Raw genomic sequence first — 8,104 nt, 5'->3', positions numbered from 1 at the left:
TTAAGCACAGACTATGATGAGGGGGAACCAATAAAATTCTTGTCAAAGGAGAGACGCGAAAAACAAATGGCACATAAAAGTTTTTCATGCTGAAAAGATTTTTATTTCAATTACAACAATAATATTGCCCAAATAAGCTTTTAGAATAGTGAACTGTAAATTATTTCTTACTAATGCATTTTATGATGACTTAAGTTATCGCTAGAAAAAATATTCCAATTTTTCGGAAATAGGGAAAACGAGAACTGTTTTGAGGTTCTTTTCATCAATTCTTATTTAAATAGAAAGTTTATTCTGTCATCTTATCTTTTGATATACCACTTATACCAAATTGTTTTATATACATAAGGAAAGTTTTGTGTTTGACATTTGCGATTTTCTTCGTGGAATAAATTACGTGAACCCAGCGCATCCGTAAAAATTTGGTGTTCATCAGTAAGCCCTAGGAAACTTGTTGAACAGGGTGATATTGTAAGGACTGAATTTAAAATTACGCCTATAGTAAGTATTTCTACAGTTTTCGTTACGAAATTTCAGACAATTTTTTTTGTTACAAAAATGGTTTCCTTCCCAAGATTAAAACATTGGTGGAATGTTCAAAATAGATTACGATAATATTGCTACAGAATAGACATTATTCAAGCGTAAGTCCTAGACGATCGTCGAACAAGCAAAAATGTGGGGAAAATGCGAAATTGAACTTGAAGATTGAGGAGTTAGAAATGAGTTGGAACTCGATGTAATGAATTTTTACGAAAGATTTGAAGATGAGATGTTTATGACTCAGCTCCTAAGTCAGGGAGATCCCTACCATCATGATATCGCAGTAGTGCGGTTAAAGGGGTTGCATGGGAGAAGGCGCGTTGGTTGAAAACCATCAATCAACATCACAAGACCTCTCTCCAGCAGCACCGAGCGGCCTAGAGGTTTAGACTATTGCTTAGTATTCGGGAAGACACAGGTTCAATTCCAGGACCGTCTGCCTTGGTCCAAGCTTTTCTGTTGTTTCCTTGGATCACTTAGGCAAATGCTGGGACAGTAATATTTCATAAATAATCTTTCATTCCCTTCTATCTTCATTTCGACCGTCTCATCTTTCTCATCCGAACCACCATCGCCCATTCCCACGATTCTTGAAAGGAGCCTTTCACCCTACTTTCTGGCGTAGCCTGGAGGGACTCCCAGCCCACCAACATTAGTGGTTGGTGGGAATGAAACACCCAAAAGTTTTTTTTCTCCAGCAGCCAGTAGACATCTTAATGTGGAAGGGTGTGGATGCATCTGCTTTATAATAAGCATTACAAAGTGTGAGAATATACATATATTTTGACAACTATCATCATCTATTTCATTCTATTTGGTTTCTTTTGTTTCAATCTAATCAGTTTTTTTTTCGTACGTTTTGAAAATGATTTGTATCCTTTTTTATCTACAATAATTACTGATGAGTCCAGGCGTGCTCTCGGGACGAAACGCGCACGGTCAACTTCTCTCTTAGCGCCATTCTCTATCTGCTAAAAGTGGAAACGTGATCGAAGAACAACAAACGCAGTCTTCATCGTTATTCAGCCTCAGGTAGTCAACAGGACGTCAAAACTGTCTTTACAGCTCTTGATCACCGCTGCACCTCATCCTTTCTCAAAGACATTACATTGCTGCTAAAAACCTTTGTTTCTCCCATCTCCGCATACATACTTTACACCATGAGGTTATAAGCAACGAGATTCTTATACTCACGTCCACGCAAAAGCAAAGCAATTCTCTCACACAAAAAAAGCGTGAAGGATTGAGAGTTCTTACGAATAAACCATTATATCGGCTCAATTCTTTATCTCTCTTCTCGCCTTCCGCACATATCGCGATATCTTATAACGTTAATCCCTTACACTTTCATCATTACTGGGTGGGAAGTACTATGTCGGCATATTTCTCTCGCTGCATACATTCCATCTCTGGTATATTTCGCCAGGCGACCAAAGCCTATCCTCTATCCATTTTCCCGCAGACAGAGGGCACATCACCCGCATTACTTATGTATAAGTCCAGACGTGCTGTCAGGACGAAATACGCAGGGCCAATCTGCCTCTCTTACAATAAGCGCTATTTTCTATCTGTAAAATCTGAGTTAAGCTCGTGGCGCATGTAACATCTATTTCCACGAGTATAAAAGGACCTAAAAGAAGAGAAGTGTTTTGCCAGTGTGGATTAAATACAAAGAAAAACGGTGAAGCTGGTCTGACATCACAACAGACAAATATAAAAAATGTTTTGGACCATGGAAGAAAAGACTGGACAATTCGATACACTCTAGAGGCGTATGAAATTCTGAACTAACTATACCTATCTTCCAAGCAGCGAAGGATTACCTAATGGAGATAGTAGGTCATGTGTCCTACACTTCTAAGAGTGCCGTTAAAAGAATCATAATAATGCCCGGGAAATTCGTACGCAATTTGCTACTACGTGTTAGTTTATTGTAAAAACAACTTATATAATCTACAATTGAGTTAGGTTTGAGTTGCGTAGGTTGTTGTAGTAGTCTAACCCCTTAGCAATGTATCTGTAGTACAAAAATATGAGATTATTACTTTCAGTTTGCTTCCATGGTCTGTTTCTAATATAAACATGATTTATGTTCAAATGCATGATCGGATTTGAATGCGGGTTTTATTAGTATTCGGTAGACATCAGAGGTAACTAAGGGCGCACCTTATCCAACTGGTAAAGAATTAGAATAAACTTCATAAAACGATCTCATCGAGTTTTTGTATTCTTCAGCGAGATGCCTTCAGCCTTTAGTGCAAAATCTTTTGTCTACCTACAGCTACCTCTATGCAAACGGTTCTCATCAAACGGATTAAGAATCTGAGTGTGGGTTTTGCCATAGTTTCAGTGAATATGTGGGAGTATAAAGAGGGTTTTATCAGGGTTCTTCAATGACAATTAGAATAACGCACCATGCAAATGCTTCTAGGTGCTTCAAGTTAACGCTATTAAGTATACAAAAATAAATTTATAAGTAGCGCTTGAAACAAAACCATACAACATTTCATCTGTCTGTCTATCTGTCTCTATAGATACAATTCACGTTATAATAGGGACAAACCGATTTGAACACCTACGGATTTCGCGAGTGCTTTCGTTGATATCTGAAAGTACAATGGACGATCAGGATTCGTTAACAAGTAAGGATAGTGCTTCTACGTGCTAGTATAGCCACAGGTTAACTGTGGAAAGTATAAAATAAAAAAAAATAAGCTTGTGCAAGGGTGGAAAACAAAAGTTTAGAGATCTGCCTACCATTCTACTTGCTCCTATTTCAATGCTGTTATCTTCATTCAATATCTAGAAGTATAAACTGGGTAAGTTTTCCCCGTCAGTCCTCAAACTGGTTGGACACACACCTCCACTCCTTCCTATTCTGAGCTAATCTTTGCATTTTCTTAAAACGAGCAAATCCCACATCCTTAACTATTTGCGAACAGTAATCTAATCTAGGTCTACCTCTACTCCTGTTAACCCTTGTTTCTGCCTCTAATATGCCTCTGACTAGGACTTCATGCCTGAGAAGGTGTCCTACCAACCTAACTCGCTTATTTGTTACTGACTTCCATAGAGTCTTCTCTTCTCCCATTCTTTCTAATTCTAACCTTCTCTATCCACGGTATCCTCATCATTCGTCGGTAACATCACATTTCGAAAGTGACTTTTTTTTATTGAAGGCGACTTGATCATAGGTTAACGTCTGCTTTACGTATGTCCCTACTACTCCTTTCTTTCTGACTTATCTGACTTTCTAGATACCTAAAATCAGCCACTTCTTCTAATCTTTCGTCTTCTATCTTTATATTCGCTCTTTCTATTAATGGCATCCCTAAGGTAGTCCCCGTAAGGACATCCGAATGGGGCACTAGTTTACGTCCGGAGTACTTTACCCCAGAGGACGCCATCATTCGAGTTTGATGAGTTTTTTTTTTTTGGGATAACATAATGTGATGGTTTCCGGTTTCCTTCCACATCGTAGTATTGTGCATCAGAGTACCATACCGATCCTTGTGATCTCTGCCACCCTGACACCTTCAGTACTGAAAGGGTTACTCTGCCCTCTTTCAGGGACTTGTCTTGGTCTGGTAAAGAGTAACAATTCCAACAAAGATATGGAAAACTTTCTTTTACTTCTTTTNTTGCTAAGATAATATTGGTGGGACCGTGGTCATCCAGGTGGTCAAAGGTCACATTTCCATGATAAATACATATAATGCTCTAGAAAAATGACAAAAAATTGATTGAGACCACATCAAAACTTCGCCCAGTTACAATTGTTTATTAGGTCTTACCCTTTTAGTTAAAACAAAAAGATAAAGACGAAAAGCATATTAAGAAGTGGATATTGCATTGCATTTAGAAATGACTTAGTAAGGTTTACTGGAAAGTACATGAAAAAGGAAGATGTAAAATCTGCGAAAAATAGAGAAAAGCCTTAAACTATGTGATACATGCTTGTAAAAAGACATAAGACAAAAGAAAATTCGATAAGGAAAAAAACAAATGATCAACATACCGTAAACGATAAGAACAAAAGACGCAATAGAGAGATGTAGAGAAAATGAAGAAATTGAGAATTAAAAAAATTGTTTTTGCAAAAATTGATAGAAATTCAGTGGATGAAAAAGAGTAGAATATATAGTACATTATGTACACAGGCATATGCATTTTTCTTTTGTGTAATACATATAGATATTTATCCGCAGGAAAAGGACAAGCAATTGTTAAATAATGTTTACCATGTGAGCAAAATACAATTTAAAACGAAGTTAATGTTGTACGAATTTTCCACGACTAGTGGCACTAAATAGTAACTAATATGTCATGTGTAATTGTAGTGGAAAATTAGACAGCCCATTTACTGTCAGTAAACCATTAAGGTATTCATACGCTGGTTTAGCAATTCGTGTTTTATTTTATGAATTTTATAACATCAAAATAAAACAAACAATATGGGAAGGAAGCAAACGGATTTGAAAGTTAAAGGTGAGGTCATTGGCTTCTTGGAGGCCGGATGATCAGAGCCGAGATACAAGTCAGTAATTCAACTTGTAACATCAGCTTCTCAAGAAAGTCTATCAATCGAATAAATAAAACACGAAGTTTGTACGTTACATAAGAAAGGATCAACTTGAATGACCAGATAAAATTAAGAAGACGGAATCCACTGCACTGCGTGGGTGTATTTATTTACCTTTAGAGTTTCTAATAATAAATATGTTAAACGATGACCTATATTATACCAAAACTCGATTCAAGAAAGCGATTGCAAACTCAAAATAAAATAAAGACCGGCTAACTGCGAGTCGGCTTCGCCCACGGAGCGATCCATTTCCAGGAACGAAATTTTCTTCTTGATTAATTACATAGCGAACGTCTGCGATTTTACTCGGTGACTCATCTTCTTTAATGTAGCGGGTGTGTTCCGAAATATAACCCAGCATACTGGCCAATGCTGATGACGTCATTAATCGACGCCATATTGTACTGGTGTGCCACCATATTGTAATGATGAGACAAGTTTGACGTAGTAGTATATCAAACGGGCGTGTGCATCAGACTTTTAGGAATTTTTGAAGTGAAACTTCTTTACGCATGGTAGGGTAAGTTCGTTTCATGCGAGTTGCTATGTAACGAAATCAAGCAACGCATTTCCCCCGCTGTATGTCCCTATGTATGCTTAGATCTTTAAAACTACGCAACGGATTTTAATGCGTTTTTTTTTAATAGATAGAGTAATTCAAGAGGAAGGTTTATATGTATAATACTGCATAATATAGTAGAGAAACATTGATAATTTTAGAGGTTTGTGATGTGATGTCGTAAATAAACACATTTTTTTGCGCTTACATTGNTATTTTCAATCATACAGGGTACTCCATTTCTTCTGGACGCTACCCAACTTTGTTATTTTAAATGGAACACCCCGTATATTTTTACATTTTTAGTTTCTTGGTTTAAAATTAGGTCGAGTTTGTAATAGTTCCCTGCACCTATCTCTAGTAGTTTTTGAGATACTCAACTGTTCAAAAAATTACCATCTCAGCTGTTTGAATGAGAACAAATGGCATTTAAATCATAAAAGCTAAAAACCTACGGTTTGGAAGGTTTTTTGCTACGGACAAACAGTGTACGTTATTATCAGCCGAAAATATCGAAAACTACTTTTGACGACCTTAACCTCTTTACGTACGGTAGGGTAAGTACGTTTCATGCGAGTTGCTATGTAACGAAATCATGCAACGGATGTCCCCCTCTACTCAGCCATGTAGTCGAGTTCGTGGTGGGGATCGCTTGACCCGTGAGCGCGCTTCAATGCAACGTTCGTTACAGGCAACTCCGGCAAGTATAGTGTAAAATTTAAATTCATAGTGTACAAGTAATACCATTAAATCAATTCCTTAACCCCTATCCCGGTATGTTTGAGTGTTTGAAGAAGTTTCACTTCAGTAGCGTGTTGTATAATTACATGTTGTATTTTTTTATTATAAGAAACTTTAATAACTTTTGGAGCAAAATTGTTGTAAACGAGCACAAACACTTTTCTCAATATGGCGTCAAATTCACGTCAAAGCACTGGCCAGTATATTTCCGAACGAATCACAGTATGGCGTCGATTTATGACGTCATCAGCTCTAGCCAGTATGCTTAATTATATTTCGGAACACACCCAGTAACAAATTCAATAATTTTCCGCATTTCAGAAATTTGGAATTACGTTCGCAAAAAATCAAATTCCTTTCCGAAAACCGAGTAATCTGTTCAGTCCCGCAAATACCGGGATTGAAATTATCTTACGGGATTGCCTTCACTATGTTAAACTAATAGAACTCCCAAAATTTTTTTAAGAAAGCGTAATAACCTTTGAAAACTCCATTGCGTTTTAGGGTTATATTAATTCAATATTTATACCAAAAGATGGCTGCACGTGTTTGTAACTTCAAAACATGATACCCCCTTTGAAAATTGCATACGCAAATCCGTACGTTCTGTTCCCAACTCGCCACTAGTGTATATGACCAAGCTAATCTGAATAATTAGTCATTTTTAAATACGGTCATATAACTAATGGTAAGAAAGAAGTAGAACTGTTTTTGTTGGCGCAATGAATTAAGCATTCAGCCGGATTGTCAAATATTGCATTTGGCTTTAGCCATCACTGACGATTACATAATATTTTGATGAGAAATATAGTGCAACCAAAGGCAGGAATTTGCAGTATCGAACGTAAAAATTGCGACAATCAATATATAGGTCAATATGATAGGGCACTTAACGTTAGATTTAAAGAACATTTAGCTCATCTTAAATTTAATAGAATAGAAAAATTTAGCGTAGCCTCCATCAAATTTAATAACAACCATAAAACTCAGCTCTAATTCACTGCATGAGTAATTCTTTCCTTTTTGACACCAACGAAAATATTGAATGTATTTCAAACTCGAATTTTTTCAGATTATTATTGAATTAAAGTTTTATAGAAATAAAATTTGAATTCACATATCACCTCTTAAGTTGAATTAAGTATTTAGGAAGTTTTGAGAGTTTTGAACGACTTTACCAAATACGTTTCCCTTTTGACTACTGTTAATAAAAGTGGCAAAATTTGCCTAACAGGTGGTTTAACGAAGCATGTGTTTATGTGTACAATGTAGATGCATGTATCTATAAATAATAATAATAACCAGTTAGCTGTTAGCATATAAGTTTTCTTATCAAAATCAAATTAAATATATTTAAACAAAATTTAAATAATGTGTCATCGTGTGTATGTGTATGCTACGAATTACATCGGTATCAAACACAATGTAGCATCTTCTAAGTTTCATGCAATTTAAAGATACCATAAAAGAACGTAGGTATACCTATAATAAGCATAGCGGTTCCCATAGTGATCGTAACGACCCCCTACGGGAGTCGTGATAAATGGCTTTGACGAACAACGACAAGATTACAAAAATAATAACATGTTTACGTATACAAAGGTGACAGATGATTCCAGAGCCGTTTGACCGTTTAGGCGCTTATTAATTTAATAAAGTTAAGCACAGACTATGAT

This window comes from Agrilus planipennis, unplaced genomic scaffold (genome assembly GCF_000699045.2).
Source record: "Agrilus planipennis isolate EAB-ADULT unplaced genomic scaffold, Apla_2.0 scaffold141, whole genome shotgun sequence".
NCBI lineage: Eukaryota > Metazoa > Arthropoda > Insecta > Coleoptera > Buprestidae > Agrilus > Agrilus planipennis.
This window is presented reverse-complemented; position numbering follows the sequence as displayed.